Source organism: Protopterus annectens, chromosome 12.part0 (genome assembly GCF_019279795.1).
Source record: "Protopterus annectens isolate FY-2018-M chromosome 12.part0, PAN1.0, whole genome shotgun sequence".
Lineage (NCBI taxonomy): Eukaryota > Metazoa > Chordata > Ceratodontiformes > Protopteridae > Protopterus > Protopterus annectens.
Window position 1 is genome coordinate 200,985,142 of NC_056746.1, and position 16,114 is coordinate 201,001,255.

The 16,114-nt window shown below is 39.9% G+C and overlaps 1 protein-coding gene across 5 annotated transcripts in view; it reads left to right on the top strand.

Annotated features, from left to right (window-relative positions):
• LOC122816448 (alpha-1,6-mannosylglycoprotein 6-beta-N-acetylglucosaminyltransferase B-like) overlaps nucleotides 1–16,114 on the top strand; it is a 950,232-nt gene that overhangs the window by 415,078 nt on the left and 519,040 nt on the right. The gene's annotated exons all lie outside the window — the stretch shown is intronic.

The following is a 16,114-nucleotide window of genomic DNA, read 5'->3' on the forward strand; positions in this document are numbered from 1 at the left end:
TCAGAGATCACTTTTTGCCTGTTTCCTAATTACTAGTGTGAAAAAATAATCACTGCTATGCCATACACGTCTGTATATTAATCTTATGGTTGGAGGATTATACACATTTCTGGTGAGAAAACTGTTTTCCAGGCTGATGAAGCCCAATTGTAATAGCCACACCACTGCAAATTAGTCTGCCAAGAGCGAGAATACATACAGCCCTTCAATCCACATGTACCATGAAAAATAGGAAACAAGAAAATATAAAAGAAAATATAAATAAATATGAATATAAATCTATAATATAATACTCAAATGACGTTTGTCCATAAAGACATATAGCAAATGTGCACCCTGCTTTGGGCTATGGCCTAAACCATCTATTCTCAAACAAGGTTGACACTAACAGCACCAAAAAAATCAGAGCCGTGAACCCTGACTTCCCTTGGCTTTCTCCACTACAATATAAACTCAGTGCCTTACAATGCTAGCATATCACTCCAGCTATAATTTGACTAGAATGTTGTATTCACATATGAGCATGTATGTGCACACACACACACACACACACACACACACACACACACACACACACACACACACACACACACACACACACACACACACACCAATATGGCCTTCAAGTGCTACAGAATAGATCTTTTCTGCCTAATGATAGTTACTGCACACAGCTAGAGCCATTCCAGTGCATAAAAGATTCCTAATTACTATACCACTCTTAGATATAATTCAGTTTCAAAACAGAATAACTGATAGTAGTTTTCTATGAATAATCTTTCTATTTTTAGAGCTGGATAGCAACAATGCTATATCAATAGCCAGCATTACCCTTATATCCTAAACAGATACATAACCAATTACAATTGTTTAAAGTTAAATAAATACAAATATTTACTTTAAGAAAATTGAGTAATACAGTTATGGAACTAAATAAGAGGCTAGGACAGACTTGTATACAGAAGACATAAAACTGTTTCAACAGACAAGTGGCTTACAGCAGAATGTTACCTAACTGGCTAGCCTAAATATTTTTTGGCTAAAAGAGTTACACAAGCCTACTTACCATTAACAAAGTATAACGCATAATGAGAAAAACAAAAATAAAATCAAACACATATGTATAGAAAAGTCAAAATGAAACACTAGTTGTCTAAATGAAAATGGCTACCAGGCTACTCCTGCCTTTTGGCTTGTCATTCAAGATTCAGGTGAACCAGTAAATGTCAGTGTTCATCATTTTGAAGGTTGCCTAGTTGTAAGTGTTTAGGCTTCACATCTCCAAGGTCTGGAGGTTGTATACAGTCTTAAGTTTTATAGTTTTCATGCTCACACATACATTCTCTCTCTCTCTCTGTTATACTCTCTCTGTCCATTTAATTATTTTCTCAGTATTTTGGTTTCTGTCTACATCTTAAGCATCTGTTTTCAGAGTGGCTACATTGAATTCTGTATATAGCCTTTTATTTTGCCCTTACACTTGGTGTCTGAGTCTTGCCTGAAAATAGCCCCAGGGTTATTAGATGATGACTAAATGAACCTTGGTGCAAACACTAACCTGCAGGGCACAGAGATTACTTCTTACCATCCTGTTTGCAAACATTTTAGTAACAAAACACAAAAAGACTTCAAGGCTCTTACTCAGGAAACTGAAACAAGAATATGATTAGAAACTGCCTACCTGGATATCATTAAGGCCTTTCAATCACTCCCACACAGGTAGATACTATGAAAAGAGAGAATGGTCCAAGACAAAGAATTGGATTGCTACCTGTTGGAATGGACATTTGTGATGAGAGAGAAAGAGACATTTATAAGCAGAAATATCTGGAGGAGAGTATTAACAGACTTATGGATAATTAAATAATTTCTCTGGAAGTATTTTTAATAGCACTATTGATGACAATTATAAAATTAAAAAGTTAGAAGGGGAGCTGATTAAATGAAAAAAAGAGCAAAACCGACAGAGAGAGAGATCAGGGATTAAAATAATACTATGTTTCCATGGGAACCTAAAAACGTGGAACAAGTAAAAGAAATGAAAAATCATTACGTACTTCAAACTGACTCATACAGTACTGAAAAAGTGACAGAAGAAGCAATATTTCTATGTATCAAACTAGACAAAGCCAACATGAAAGAAATAATAGAAGTTTGACTGACAGTTTGCACAGTGTGTGACTGAAACTAATTCTATTCCCAGTGATGGTGTGGTTATTTCTTTACCTGAAATATATATGTTTGATGCATTATTGGATGATAATATGGTTGATAATATCACTGGATGCTCATTTGATATGATTTTTCTGAATTGTTATGCTTGAGACAAATATATTTCTACTGTTTTGCCCAGATTATATAAGTTTAAAACAGAAAATGTTAAATTATGTAGAAAATTACATCTGCTGTTTTACTGACCAGATTAATAATTCACAGCCCATCGAACTGAATTCTTTGAGTTTGGATTCTAGTGGTGAAGGTTTTTTTTCTCTTGCTATGAGGATGATGGTTGGTTAATGCTTATAGTAAATGTTGATGTAATACAAACTAAAAGCAGTTTATTCCACCATTTGATAATGAAATAATGAGAATGCAACAAACAATGTAAAATCTGTTTCCACAATGGATTTAGTGGAAATGGAATGTTTTCACCATTCATTTATGAAAGCTAGAAATAATGTTAACTTTAGTATTTCCAAGAATGATTGGGGTGCTCTAGAGAAGTTATATATTTCTTTTCAGTAATCACTGCTTGATTAGCTGTTGTCTAACCTAACCTCATAACATCTCCCTAAATACTTCATCCAAAAATCATCAGGATCTACTCATTAGTTTTCCATCAAGTGTTTGGCAGTGCCCTGTATAGAAGCAGACTACTTGAGTTGACATTTTTTTCTGTAAAAGCACCCTTAGAATGTCATCTGTAACTAGTTGCACACAGGCAACCAGTTTTCAGTTATAAGCAGTGCCCCTAGAGTTCCGAACCAGATGCTCTTGACATTATTTTATATTTTCACTGCAACCATCTAATCAATAAAATAGGGCCTGTTGCCATGGATATGAACTTTCCTACTATATCTATTACCAGCTTGGCAGATCTGAGCATCCTGAGGCAATTTAGAAATTGTCTCATGTTTATTGAGAACCAGCTAATTATCAAATAAACTGATATGGTATGTGAGAGATTTATTTACACAATGTCATTGGAGGTAAAGCTCTCACATAAAAGCACTCCTAATGTCAACTGGGTTGTCAGTAGTACACATGCTGCACCCATTACACACAGTTCACAGCAGTCACATAGACTCACATATGCAGAGGCACTTAAATGCAACCTTCCTAAACCCCAAAGACCTCCTAGATGAAGTACACAATACAAATACCATCAGCAACCCCAAATGCACTCTTTCAACACAACACCCACATCAACACATACAGCTACATCTCATGGAGCCTCTACTTCTAAGCCCATAAGACTAGCCACTGCACAATCCAACATTCTGGTCATTGGAGACTCCATTATGAGACACATTGATGTCCCTCTCACCAGCCTAAGTAAGGAGAAAATCAGAGTTAGTTGCTTATCAAGGAGAAGGATCTGGCACATTACATATGCCCTCAGGTCTTTGGACCGCAAGCACCAGTATGATTCAGTCATAATCCATGTGGGTATAAGTGACCTGAGACATACGTCCCTAGAATATATGAAGAGAGACATCAAGGAGCTCTCAGAGTATGTGTCCCAGGCTGGTATGAACAGCATTTTACCTGCTCTAGAGATGATGCCATAATATGAACAGATGCCTGGTGTCAAAGCCATGGCCTCAAGCTCAATGCCAAAAAGTGCATTGTCATCCCCTTTGGTAAAAACTCTATACCCATGAGCTACCACATAGGCGGTAGTCTACTTAACACTGAAAGCATGAAAGGACACCTTGGGACACAGGTGGACAGTAGTCTCTCCTTTGATAATCACATCGTCACAGTGGTCAGGAAATCCTTCTACATGGCACACCTCATCATGAAAGGTTTCTCATCCAGAAAAAAGAGGTCATTGTTCCCCTCTACTCATCACTCATTAGACCCATTATAGAGTACAATGCCCCTTTTGGTATGTACCTCATAAGACATCTACAACAAATGGAAAGGCCACAGAAATACTGGCCTTAAACAGATGCCCTATGCAGACCATCTCAAAAAACTCCAGCTTTACTCTGTCGCATATCGCCTACTCAGAGGCAATCTCTGCCTAACATACAAAGCTATGTCAAACCCAGAGCTGTTGGACATGCTCCACTTAAAGAAATCCCTCCAAGCTACACACTCTAGGGACCTAAGCCTTGTCACCACAAGGCTTAGGTCCCTAGAGTGTGTAGGGACCTAAGGACCTAAGCCTTATCACCACAATAAACAGAGCATGCTGGAGGGATAGATTCCTGTCCCAGAGACTTCCCATACTCTGGAACAGACTACCTATCAATATCAAACAGAGCTCCTCATTAGCACTCTTCAAAAAAAATATTGATGACTGGATGAGAAATAGGAAATTCACCCCGGGGATCACTTCTGTGGCTCTGCTTGATAGGGGCACAGGAAAATAATTTTCTTGGGTGGCAATAGCCTGGGTACTTTTTTGGCTAGGCTTATATAGGCCCTAGGGCCAATAGCCTAGTACCTACCTATGAACATATGAACCTATAAGACAACTGACTTTAATAATTGGCTTAGTTTCTGGTATCATTCTAAGGGGGTGCAATATTTGTTAGCAGAGAAGGAGATTGTCAATAGTCCACACTGTTTTTCCAGGAATGGTCTGTACCTCTTCCCCTCTAGACTTTTGAATATTAGCTAAAACATTGTCCTCCCACAAAGTGCCTTTTTTAGGCAATGCCAAGCTGAAAGTACTTCCAACATCACAAATTAAAACCAAGAAAATCTAAAGGTGTTACTGCTCAATGCTAGGAGTCTACGCAAGAAACTACACTGCCTACAAGTTCTCTTCACCCTGGAGAATGCTGATGTCTGTGTGGTCACTGAGACATGCTTTAAAAACACGGCAAGCACACCAACCATGCCAGGTTTTAATGCCTTCCCAACATTTAGACCAGCTACTACACTGACAGGCACTAAAAGTGGAGGTGTGTTGATTTACATAAATAACAAATATACCTCAACGCTGCTCAAACATGACAATGCATTTCAGCTTCTTCACATTCAAATCACCATAGGCAAAATCCCATACCATTTCCTTGCAAGCTATAGGTTCCACTCTATGACCTAGGAAACCCATAACATGTATTTAAACTTATTGGAAGCCCACAGCATCCAACTCGATACCTTGTTAATGGGCAACTTTAATTACCTCACTATGAGAATCATATATGACACCAAATATGCAGGAACAGAGATTCCTGAATTTTGTAAACACAAACTCCCTGGACCAAATTTTCAGTATGCTGACCAGGGGAGCAAACATACTGGATCTGGTCCTCATTAATATAGAAGAGTGCTTCACACCCCCTAGTGTATGTCTTCTCTAGTAAGGTCAGACCACAAAATGGTCTCCTATGAAGTAAAGCTAGAACTCCAGCTAAACCTGGAATGTTTGGGAACTACTGTAAGGCTAACATTGAGAACACTGCTGCCTATGTGGGACTGTTCACAGAAACCATATACAGTCATGTTAATATCTGCCATGCTCACCTGAGGAAGTACTGAACTAACTCAAAAAACAAGCCACCCTGATGGAATCACAGCAGCAATAGCCTATATAACAGAAGAAAGAAAATCAGAGCAAAAATTAGGAGGTGTAGCATCCAGTAGGATAAAAGAGCTCACATCAAACTAAACAAATGAATCAGAGGACAAATAACATTTATTAAAACCAAATTTGAGGTAAATTTGTCCTCCCAGGCCAAGGACAACCACAAGGCATTCTTTAACTACATCTGCAACCTCAAAAGCAATACACAGTTGTGTGCAGACCTCATTGTAAATGGAGTCATCTGTACTGAGACAGATGATATAGCAAAACTACTGGCCAACAAATTCATCTCTAACTTTACCCTTAACTCTCCCTCAACCCCCCTCTCAGGAAATATCATCAAATATAATTTCATCTATTATCACTAGTGTACAGGTCCTCAATGCTCTCTCTAAAGCCCAGAACACTGTATCGATGAACCCAGACAATATTCTTGGATGATTTCTAAATAGAATGAAACATGACCTATCAAGCCTTCTGGAATTAACTGTAGCATCCAAAAAGGGTTCATGCTTCGTGAATGGAGAACAGCAACATTCATCCTTCTGCACAAATGTGGGCATCTAGAAAACCAGGAAACTACAGACCCATAAGTCTCACTAGTCTAATATGCAAAGCCATGAAAGGAATTCTCATGGAAATGATCAATAATGACATAAGAAACCTCCAAGCACTGGACCCAACCCAATTTGGTTTCATCAAGGGCAGGTCATGCCTACTCATCCTGGTGGACTTCTTTGAGAAGGTCACCAAAGTAATGGATGAGGACAAAATAGGTCATACTGCCTACTTTGACCTGGTCAGGGCATTTGACACAATACCCTCCTTGGGCATTGTTGAAAACTCAAGAGGTTAGGTATAAACCTTTATGTCACCCAGTAGATAGCCAACTGGCTCACAGACAGGACCGAGGGAGTTAGACTGAGGGAGTTCACCTCTACAGAGAGGCCATAAGTGGACTCCTTCAGAGATTGGTCCTGGGACTGCTCCTTTTTGTCATTCACTTCTCTGAAGTCAAAGCCAATGTCAGTGGCCTCTGGATGACTAAATTTGCAGATGATTGCAAATTAGGAGCTGTCATTGAATCTCACACTGACACAAATGTTGTCTAGGAGGGGCTGACACAGACAAATAACTGGTGTCAGAGCCATGGACTAAAACTAAATGCCAAGAAATGCATAATAGTATCCTTTGGGAATTCATCTGCCATTGTAACTATCATATTGACAACACACCCATAAGACCTGACTCAGTAGTCAAAGACTTGGGGATACACATAGACAGTAATCTAACCTTTGACCATCATGCGTCTACAGTAGAAAGGAAATAATTCCATGTTGTGTAACTTATAAACAAAGATATAGCATCTAGGTCCAAGAAGGTCATTGTTTCACTGTATTTGGCATTCATCAGACCTATCATTGAGGACAATGCCCCCTTTGGTATGTAACTAACCAGGCACAACCAACAACTGGAACATCCACAGAGGTTTCTCACTAAAAGAATGCAGGACATAAATAACATGTCCTATGCAAATTGTCTCAAAGCTCCATCCCTATATTCTGTCTCCTACAGGCTGTTGAGGGGAGATCTATTCCTGGCATACAAGGCGTTGTCATATCCCACTTTGATGGATTTCCTGCATATCTGCAAAACAACACCAGCAGAATTACTAATTCTAAAGACTTTAAACCTTGCCTGTGATATAAATAGGACTGGCTGGAGAGACAGGTATGTATCCCAGAAACTACCCTTTCTCTGGAACTGGCTCCCTATCCATGTGAAGCAGAGTTCCTTCCTAATCCAATCTGAATGTAACTTGTACAACTGGATGGGGGACAGGAAATTCATCTCTGGGTTGGCACCTGTGTCTGTAATGGAGTCAGGCAGCCTGTAAATGGTTCAGTTCCCAGGTCCCTGCTCATAAATGTTGCACCTGCCAAGCCCCTACTTACCTCCCAAGCCCCTACTTACACTTATTAAAGGTTCCAGAACCTGTCAGGGATTTGGGATTCATGGCTAGGCTTAAAAAAGTGCTTGTGGTTATTAGCCTATTACACACCTATGAACCTATAAGTAGAGATGAGTGCATTGTTATAAGAACAGTCAATAAAGGTAGGAATATTATTATGAATAATATTCAGTTACAATATGTGCATGTAACATCTTGAGGATAGAGCCAGTTATGAATGTGTAGATTTCAGTCTTTTAGATTTTTGTTTTTTGACATTTTAATGATTTATTAAAGTAAAGGAGTTAGACTTGAATATACAGTGTTGTACAAGATAAGATTGTTCCCTGTTTTATTAAATTGCCTAATTTGTACTATCTCCGTAAAATCCATAAAGATGTGGTTAACCATCCCAACATATATGTAGCAGCTGGATGTGGTAACCAGAAAACTTACGAAGCCATGATACAGGATACGAAATGGGAAAAAGCCAAACTTTAATAATTTTTAACAAATCTAAATACAGAGAAAAACTTCCATGATAAAATACCTAGCAAAACATAAGTGCTTTCATCCATTAAGTTATGAGCTTCATCAGATATCCATTAGCTTACACAACAAGTTAAAATAAAACAAGTTAATTGAGCTGGATGTGGTAGTTTATGTGAGAATGCGGGGCAGGTTAGTAATGGTTACTTATCTAAAAAAGCTCATATATTAAGGACTCTTTGAGTGTGCTGGCCAAACGTATTGTGAGGCAGTGGAAAGCTGACACTTGTTGGCTTACCTTGGATGTGGAAAGTCTTTCTTCTAGTATTCAGCATGGGGATGGTATAAGACCCTTCAAATACTGTTTTGGCTGATACCCCCATGTCTAACTACTTTACTGAGTTGACTGAATTTTATGTGTGCAAAACTATTTTATTTTTAATTACATGATTTACCATCCAGCTAGACAAACTTTAAAATTAAGCACTCAAACCATTCACTTCTCAGCCTGGCAATTGTTCAAAACTCACAGCAAGCACTAATAAACCCTAGCACTAGACCCCCCTATACTGTACAGAAGAATAAGGCTCTCTATTCGACCTTACTAGCCAATCAGTAAAACAGTTCACTGTACCTATCTAGGCATGTCCAAAGGGCAGTTTCAGGCGTACTCTCCAGTCCAGCTGGTGAATCTGGGCATTTTGAGGCAATGTTACAACTGCCTCATGTACACAGACAACCCTCTCCTCTACCACCAAACACTAATACATGCGAGAGATGCAAATATACAGCCAAAATGGAGGTTAAGTTCTCTCAACCAAAGATTGGATCAGACAGTCAGGAGGGGAAGGGAATTACTTGCATCACACCACCAGTCTCACATAGACCTATGAAACCAGCACTGGCAAAAAACACACATAAATAGATGAAAACATACTCTGAGGCTCTAAATAAAAATCTGCTAAAGCAACAGAGACCTCCAAAGCAGACATCCAAGCAACCTCCACCACCCCCAACACAAACCAGGAAACAGGTACTACACAAAACCAGTGTGCCACGCAATCACAGCCCTTAAGGCAAAATAACATGCCCGACACACTAGTAATAGGTGACTCTATAGTCAGGCACATTGATGTCCCACTCACTAGGCTGAACAAGGAGAAGGTTTCTGTTAGCTGCCTGTCGGGTGCTGGGATCCGACACATAACACAAGCACTCAAGTCACTCCAGAACAAGTACAAATATGACTCTGTCATTGTCCATGTCGGCGTGAATGACCTGAGCCATACCTCCCTGGACTACATGAAAAGAGACATGGAAGAGTTCTCTGATCACATAGCCCAGGCCGGTATGACCCTGACCCTGAGAAGCATCCTGCCCTCACCAAGAATGATACCACGGTATAAAGAAAAAATTCTCAATTTCAACAATTGGCTAAGGTTCTGGTGTCATTCAAAGGGGATCCAGTGTCTGTCCGGCTGAGATCACATGCTCGACAAGGCATGCTTCTTCGCTAGAGATGGCTTGCATGTGTCACCCTTAGGCTTTTGAATACTAGCCAAGGCTCTTGCCACCCCCATAGTGCCTTTTTTAGACAAGGCTCAAAAGACAAACCCACTGCCGTAAATAGTGCAATAACAAAAATTTGAGGTCAATGCTACTCAATGCCAGAAGTCTAAACCTCAAAATGCATGCACTCAAGGCACTCCTCAGTATGGAGAAAATCGATATATGTGCAGTAACAGAAACCTAGTTTAAGGCTCCAGAGAGCACCCCAGCACTATCAGGCTACAACTCATACCATACATTTCGGCCACAAAAACCGGACCGAAGTACAAAAGGCAGGGGCGTATCCATATTCATCAAGGATACCCACACCTCCAGGTTAGTGGCACAGCATGATGCTTCAGAGATTATCCACGTGCAACTAACAGCAGGCAAAACTGCAATTCAAATTGTAGCTTGCTACAGATCATCCACCATGTCCCAGGACCCCCATTTTGCATTTCTGGAAACACTGGAAAACATAAAGGTCCTACAAAGCACCCTGATATTGGGTGATTTCAATTACTCAAACATTAACTGGGAGAACTACTCAAGTACTAACTCTCTTGCCCAACATTTCCTAGAATTTATAAACTCAAATGCCCTGGATCAACTGGTCAACACCCCCACCAGAGGTGACAACATATTGGACCTGGTCATCACCAACATGGGGAACCGGTATTCCACACTGGAGGTCAACCCCTCGCTGGTTAGATCTGACCATAAACTAATCACTCTGGCTATCCACATTCCTCCTCAACCCCTGGTCAAGGAAACCACTGTGAAAAACTTTTTAAAAGCAAACTTCACATTACTTAAGACCGAGGTGAAAAGTTTCAAAGCCCCCATGCTAAAGGATAACGCTGCCCAAGCTGCAAAATCCCTTACTAATGCACTCTACAGGCACCTACAAGAATGCATGGATCATGCTATCCCAAGCAAAACCAAGACTCACTCCTCCAAGAAAAGGAAACCAGTCTGGTGGACCCCTGCCATAAACAAGCTATACAATAGAAGGAGGAAACGAGTACAGAAAAGAGTAAAATCCCAAGAAGGGAAGACATCCCTGATCAGTATCAGCAAGAAACTATGATCCCTCATAAAATCATCCACGGCTAGCTTCGAAAGAAAAATTGCCAAGGACTCCAAAGATAACCACAAGGAATTCTTTAGCTATGTCAAGAATCTAAGTGGCAGTTCTCAGATCTGCTCAGAGTTAGTGCAGAATGGCACAAATTACTCTGAGCGACCGATATCACCAACATCCTGGCAGACAGGTTCAGTGCAAACTTCACCCCCCTCACCCCCAAAAAGGCCCATAACCATACCAGAAGAATGTAGTGCCCCTGAAATCACAGACACTCAGGTTAAAACAGCCCTCTCCAAAGCCAAAAACACAGCATCAATGGGACCGGACTGTGTCCCAGGCTGCGTCCTACACAAGCTCAAACAAGAACTAACCCCTCACCTAAACACACTGTTTAAACTGAGCCTCTCCACAGGCTACGTACCAACAGAGTGGCGCACGGCAACGGTTATTTCACTCCACAAAGGTGGAGCCACAACATACCCCGGGAACTATCGTCCTATAAGTCTGACTAGCTTGGTCTGCAAGGCTATGGAGCGCATCATCATGGATCTCATTAACAGAGACATTGGGAACCTTCAAACACTGGACCCTACCGAGTTCGGCTCTGTTAAGAGCAGATCATGCCTCCTAAACCTGGTCGACTTCTTTGAGACAGTTACCAAGGCTATAGATGAGGGAAAAGTGGTCTGCACAGCCTACCTAGACCTCACAAAGGCCTTCAACACCATTCCCCATTCTGGTATTATAGACAAGCTCATAAATCCCTGTGTCTCGAGATGGGGTGCCATCTGGCTCACAGACAGAACCCACATGGTAAGAGTTGTGGGAGCTAGGTCTGACTCTAAACCGGTTACAAGTGGCGTTCCCCAGCGCTCAGTTCTAGGACCCCTCCTGTTCGACATATACTTCTCAGAGGTACAGGCAGGCATAGGAGGCTATGGCTGACCAAGTTTGCAGATGACTGCAAGCTAGGGGCTATAATTGACTCTCCGGCTGACACAGACATCCTCCAAAAGGGTCTCACTGAGACAGATACCTGGTGTCAAAACCATGGCCTCAAGCTAAATGCCAAAAAGTGCACAGTCATCCCCTTTAGAAAAAACAAAGTACCCACAAACTACCACATAGGTGGTAACCCCCTAACTACGAAAGACATAATAAGGGATCTGGGGACCCAAGTAGATAATAATCTCTCTTTTGATAATCACATTGCCAAAGTGGCTAGAAAATCCCTCTATGTGGCCCACCTAATCACAAAAGGGTTTGCATTCAGATCAAAAGAGGTCATTGTGTCCTTCTACTCATCACTCATCAGATCCATCACAGAGTACATCATAGGTTCATAGGTGTGTACTAGGCTAATGGCCCTGGAGCCTTTACAAGCCTAGCCCATAGGTTTACCCAGGCATCGTGCCACCCGACCTTAGTTTCCAGTGCCTCTGTTGAGTAGAGCCACTGGAGTGATCCCCGGGGTGAATTTTCTAGTTCCCATCCACTCATCTAGATTTCTGTTGAAGTGAGGTGTTCTGTTTGACATGTATGGGAAGTCTATTCCATAGCATACGCTTTGTTGATTTAGTGATTTAAGGTTGGATTGTACCCCTGTAGATAAGAAAGTCAGTTACCTGGATGTGTCATTATTTATTAAAAATAATAAAATATACTCTAATTTATATAGAAAAAGCCATAGTACTATTGAGTATTTGCATGCTTCTAGTTTCCACCCAAAGCAATTAATAGAATCCTTGCTGTATGGTACGATCTTAGGGGTCAGAAGAACTCGTAGAATACAGGTTGTAATGGATATATTTTCAAGCCAAAGTAATAGCAAAGCTAGCATTACTACAACCTATAGGAAGTATGTCAGCTATCTGGAGAACAAGAATTGAATACTGCATAAAGAATGCCTAGTCTTAGTATATTTAGTAGTGATAATAGTTTTGCAAATTTCAAGAGCAAACCACATTTATTTTTGTCACAGAGTATAGTGTGATTGCAAATATAACCAAAAGGAACTGGTCAGTTTTGTTACAAGACAGTTTTTTTCCTAAGTACTTATTTAGTAAACCTTAAGTATCAATTAAAAAGGGTCACAATTTGACAATTTTTTTAGAGCATAGTAGTTTTCAATATAAACAGTTTTCCACCATTGTGAGTTAGCTGTCCCCTATAAGCACTACTCGTGTGGTTGTTGTGTCTTTCTGCTTTTTCCTGGTTAGGGGTTGCCACAGCGGAACTCCGGTCCTCTAATGATTGGTAGAGGATTTTTACGTGCTGAGTTACCAGCCCTGACGCACACCCTTCAACGAAGGTATGCCCCTTCACGCATGTCTCCACACAGAAGACGCTTTAGCTGAGAAGCGAACGAGCAACGTCTTTCTCTGAGTCAACAACGCTACCGCAGCACCACCACCGCCTCGTGTGGTAGCTACTAATATTATAAATACATGCCCCCCCCCGTTTTTAAATAAAATTAATAATGTACAGTTTGTGGTTCAAAAGTATATTTTCTTGTGATTCCCTGGGGTTGTTTAAGTTAGCAATGTCCATGCAACCTTTATTATATTGGAGAACAAAAATAAAGCTTAAATAAAGTTTAAGGGATCATGTTAGGATTAAAAAAAAACAGAAAATTACAAAGTTCTACTTTTGAGCACTTTGCTAAATGTCATGGTAAAAGTGTACAAGGCTTTTAAGGGTCTGTGATGTCACAGGTTAATTTATATGTTGGCAAATATAATCATTATAAAACATGCTTCATAAGGAAAGTTAAAGTATACTAAAATATAACACTTTGGTATATTATGGGTTAAATAAAGAAATAATTTGGAGATATTTAATATGACTGTTTATTGAATAATTCATTGTTTTATTGGATGATTCTTTCATTACATATTTTAGCTTGTGATTTTATCTCTCACTTCTGTTGTAGGCTTTATACTAACTAGGCAGTAGACAAGTGAGTGTTTATTAATAAAGAAGGTTTCAGTGCTACTTCATTTTTATTAATATTAGTAGAAGTGTTCTATCTGGATCTTTTAAGGCCTTTGAATCACTGACACACAGGTAGCTGCTATGAAAAGGGTGATAGGGTAGAATCAAGACTAAGGCATTGGAATGATAGGACACAGGTGGGTGCAGTAATGATAGGACATAGAGGGTTGTGATGAGAGGGGCAATGTTAGAATAAGAAAAGTAACAAGTGAAGTAATGCAGTGGGCCCTCTACTGTTCAGTGCCTTATTTGTAGGCATAGCTAAAGAAAAAGAAAATAGGATCCACATTTTGGCTTATGATGCAAATATAGAGGCAGAGATGGAGTATGGGGATCACCAACGTAGATTTGGTAAGGCTCTTTAAGTGGGCTGAAAGCTTCATTTCAGAGAGGTGGGCATACATTCTTTGTGTGAAATACAAGCTAGGCTATATGGAACTGACTGATGGCAATGATTCAGGGGAAAAAAAAGGGACTAGTTGATCACACCTGGACTGGACTTTCAGGAATGAGAAGGCAGACACAGAAAAAAAAAAAAAAACAGAATGCTGGAGAGTAATCTCAGGCATGTAGACACTGGAGCAATAACATTATGTTCCTACTCTACTGGGCCCAGGCCAGGCCACACCTTGAGGCTGTGTCTGGTTTGAAGACCATAACAAAGACAGTCACATCAGGGTGCTGAAAGTAATCCAGAGGAAAGGCAGCAAAAGGGTATGTGAGACAGAGGGGGGAAAGATATGCCTAGACATTACTCAAGTTAGATCTCTTCTAACTAGATGAAAGAAGATTGGGGGAGGGGAGACATGTAATAAGATTACGTAAGATCATAGCGGAAATTTGTCAAAGGGGTTTTCCATAGCTATGCCATAAATTTGTGAAAATACTTCTTTATGGACAGGACTGTGAACTCGTGAAATGGACTACTGAAACATTTGATGGACAGGGAATCTGCAGAAGCATTTAAACAGATATGAGACAAGGAAAGAGAACAACAAATGGGGGAGGTAGAATGATAAATGCACTTAAAAGGAAGATTAGATTGGTATAGTATCTCATCACCTTTTGCTGAATAGCAAATTTATTGTATTGTTAGCAAACATTTGAAATAATAATAGTCCTTATTTGTTAACCAATGCATGTGTTCAAAAATTGACTTTTTTATATCTGTATGCGACACAGTGTTTTGTTCTGGGAAAGAAAGGGACATGATCTGCTGTGTATGGATTGCAAAATGAAATTCATCTGCTGTGTGAAATATACAAGTAGTAGTTTTATAATGACTTCTTTGAATTTCACATTGACTCATCTTAGCTTAGCTTGTCTTGCATGTTCAACACTGGCAGTTATCCTTGGAGATTAAATTTGCTTGTCTTCACAACATTGTGATATCTATTTCTGATTTTATAGCACAGGTACAAGTATAAAACTTTATTTAGTCTTGCTTTGTTCTACTGTGCATTGTTTTTCCTTTTCATTTCTGTATGGTTTAATTTAAAAATCAGATTGTCTGTTACTTTTTAGTTAAACTTGCAATTCTTGTTTTGACTGAAAGTACCTTCACTGATGGGTCTCCTGGTTGGGTTAACCTTTCATCCAGTCACTGTTTGATGTTTTTTCTACAGAAGATCCCATATCTCATACAAGGGGTTGTTTATACTTGATGTCAGTATATGTCACGATGTTGCACATCAGCAGTATAGGGACACCTAACCCCAGACAAACCAATTATTTTTTTTTTTGCTACTTGTAAGTTTGTGTCAGTGTTATAGTGCAGTAGAAATATAGCATCCATTGCCTAAGTTTAATTCCACTAAGTGTATGTGTGGCTGTTAAACTATTACCCTGTAAAGCAGCACAGCATGTGCCAGCAGTTCAATCCTGACTTCTTGCCCTTGAATGACTTATCTGGTGTACCTTGCTTCCAAACGGATGGGGAAATAAGAACTCCTCACTTAAAGATCAGTGAAGGAATCCATCATACAAATGCAGACATCAGCTAAAATATTGCCACAAAGACCAAAGCTCAGAGTCAATAAGTTCATCTTTAGCCCTCCTGGAGGTAAGTCCATTTTGAAAACAACACTCATGTCCCTGCAGTTCATTTTTGACTACCAAGGACCTTGGGAATACATTTCAGGTTGGTGTTTCCACCATATTTTCAGGTGGCTGGTCTGAGCTTGAAGCCACTGGCTATATTAAAGGAAGTAGCTTTTTTAGTCACCTTGCTAGGAGTCTGAGTACTTGAGGTTCAGGTCCCACTAAACCTTGGCCAAAAAGG